Below are 3,647 nucleotides of genomic sequence, written 5' to 3'. Positions count from 1 at the left end.
ATATCTTATCATGAAACATAGAAATGAGATGCGATATCGCGTTTTAAGAAGCATTAGAAAGCTATTGCTACGATACGTAGACACCTGCAAACGCTATTTCCTAGCGAGGAAGTATCGCATTCACATTCATTTGAAGTGTAGACGAGGAATACATGACACTTCGCAAATGATATTACATCTTACAATGAAACATAGAAATGAGATGCGATATCGCGTCTTAAGGAGCATTAGAAAGCTATTGCTACGATACGTAGACATCTGGAAACGCTATTTCCTAGCAAGGAAGTGTCGCATTTACATCCATTTGAAGTGTAGACGAGGAATACATAACACTTCGCAAATCATATTATATCTTATCATGAAACATAGAAATGAGATGCGATATCGCGTTTTAAGAAGCATTAGAAAGCTATTGCTACGATACGTAGACATCTGCAATCGTTATTTCCTTGCAAGGAAGTGTCGCATTTACTTTCATTTGAATCGTAGACGAGGAATGCATAACACTTCGCAATGAATATTATATCTTATCATGAAACATAGAAATGAGATGCGATATCGCGTTTTAAGAAGCATTAGAAAGCTGTTGCTACGATACGTAGACACCTGCAAACGCTATTTCCTAGCGAGGAAGTATCGCATTCACATTCATTTGAAGTGTAGACGAGGAATACATGACACTTCGCAAATCATATTACATCTTACAATGAAACATAGAAATGAGATGCGATATCGCGTCTTAAGAAGCATTAGAAAGCTATTTCTACGATACGTAGACATCTGGAAACGCTATTTCCTAGCGAGGAAGTATCGCATTCACATTCATTTGAAGTGTAGACGAGGAATACATGACACTTCGCAAATCATATTATATCTTACCATGAAACATAGAAATGAGATGCGATTTCGCGTTTTAAGAAGCATTAGAACTCTATCGCTACGATACGTAGACATCTGGAAACGCTATTTCCTAGCGAGGAAGTATCGCATTCACATTCATTTGAAGTGTAGACGAGGAATACATGACACTTCGCAAATCATATTATATCTTACCATGAAACATAGAAATGAGATGCGATATCGCGTTTTAAGAAGCATTCTAAATCTATTGCTACGATACGTAGACATCTGCAAACGCTATTTCTTTGCAAGGAAGTGTCGCATTTACATTCATTTGAAGTGTAGACGAGGAATACATAACACTTCGCAAATCATATTATATCTTATCATGAAACATAGAAATGAGATGCGATATCGCGTTTTAAGAAGCATTAGAAAGCTATTGCTACGATACGTAGACATCTGCAATCGTTATTTCCTTGCAAGGAAGTGTCGCATTTACTTTCATTTGAATCGTAGACGAGGAATGCATAACACTTCGCAATGAATATTATATCTTATCATGAAACATAGAAATGAGATGCGATATCGCGTTTTAAGAAGCATTAGAAAGCTATTGCTACGATACGTAGACACCTGCAAACGCTATTTCCTAGCGAGGAAGTATCGCATTCACATTCATTTGAAGTGTAGACGAGGAATACATGACACTTCGCAAATCATATTACATCTTACAATGAAACATAGAAATGAGATGCGATATCGCGTCTTAAGAAGCATTAGAAATCTATTTCTACGATACGTAGACATCTGGAAACGCTATTTCCTAGCGAGGAAGTATCGCATTCACATTCATTTGAAGTGTAGACGAGGAATACATGACACTTCGCAAATCATATTATATCTTACCATGAAACATAGAAATGAGATGCGATATCGCGTTTTAAGAAGCATTCTAAATCTATTGCTACGATGCGTAGACATCTGCAAACGCTATTTCTTTGCAAGGAAGTGTCGCATTTACATTCATTTGAAGTGTAGACGAGGAATACATAACACTTCGCAAATCATATTATATCTTACCATGAAACATAGAAATGAGATGCGATATCGCGTTTTAAGAAGCATTAGAACTCTATCGCTACGATACCTAGACATCTGCAGACGCTATTTCCTAGCAAGGAAGAGTCGCATTTACATTCATTTGAAGTGTAGACGAGGAATACATAACACTTCGCAAATCATATTATATCTTATCATGAAACATAGAAATGAGATGCGATATCGCGTTTTAAGAAGCATTAGTAAGCTATTGCTACGATACGTAGACATCTGCAATCGTTATTTCCTTGCAAGGAAGTGTCGCATTTACTTTCATTTGAATCGTAGACGAGGAATGCATAACACTTCGCAATGAATATTATATCTTATCATGAAACATAGAAATGAGATGCGATATCGCGTTTTAAGAAGCATTAGAAAGCTATTGCTACGATACGTAGACACCTGCAAACGCTATTTCCTAGCGAGGAAGTATCGCATTCACATTCATTTGAAGTGTAGACGAGGAATACATGACACTTCGCAAATCATATTACATCTTACAATGAAACATAGAAATGAGATGCGATATCGCGTCTTAAGAAGCATTAGAAAGCTATTGCTACGATACGTAGACATCTGGAAACGCTATTTCCTAGCAAGGAAGTGTCGCATTTACATTCATTTGAAGTGTAGACGAGGAATACATAACACTTCGCAAATCATATTATATCTTATCATGAAACATAGAAATGAGATGCGATATCGCGTTTTAAGAAGCATTAGAAAGCTATTGCTACGATACGTAGACATCTGCAATCGTTATTTCCTTGCAAGGAAGTGTCGCATTTACTTTCATTTGAATCGTAGACGAGGAATGCATAACACTTCGCAATGAATATTATATCTTATCATGAAACATAGAAATGAGATGCGATATCGCGTTTTAAGAAGCATTAGAAAGCTATTGCTACGATACGTAGACACCTGCAAACGCTATTTCCTAGCGAGGAAGTATCGCATTCACATTCATTTGAAGTGTAGACGAGGAATACATGACACTTCGCAAATCATATTACATCTTACAATGAAACATAGAAGTGAGATGCGATATCGCGTCTTAAGAAGCATTAGAAAGCTATTTCTACGATACGTAGACATCTGGAAACGCTATTTCCTAGCGAGGAAGTATCGCATTCGCATTCATTTGAAGTGTAGACGAGGAATACATGACACTTCGCAAATCATATTATATCTTACCATGAAACATAGAAATGAGATGCGATTTTGCGTTTTAAGAAGCATTCTAAATCTATTGCTACGATGCGTAGACATCTGCAAACGCTATTTCCTTGCTAGGAAGTGTCGCATTTACATTCATTTGAAGTGTAGACGAAGATTACATGACACTTCGCAAATCATATTATATCTTCCCATGAAACATAGAAATGAGATGCGATATCGCGTTTTAAGAAGCATTAGATATCTATTGCTACGATACGTAGACATCTGCAAACGCTATTTCTTTGCAAGGAAGTGTCGCATTTACATTCATTTGAAGTGTAGACGAGGAATACATAACACTTCGCAAATCATATTATATCTTACCATGAAACATAGAAATGAGATGCGATATCGCGTTTTAAGAAGCATTAGAAAGCTATTGCTACGATACGTAGACATCTGGAAACGCTATTTCCTAGCAAGGAAGTGTCGCATTTACATTCATTTGAAGTGTAGACGAGGAATACATAACACTTCGCAAA

This window comes from Xylocopa sonorina, unplaced genomic scaffold (genome assembly GCF_050948175.1).
Source record: "Xylocopa sonorina isolate GNS202 unplaced genomic scaffold, iyXylSono1_principal scaffold0358, whole genome shotgun sequence".
Classification (NCBI taxonomy): domain Eukaryota; kingdom Metazoa; phylum Arthropoda; class Insecta; order Hymenoptera; family Apidae; genus Xylocopa; species Xylocopa sonorina.
This window is presented reverse-complemented; position numbering follows the sequence as displayed.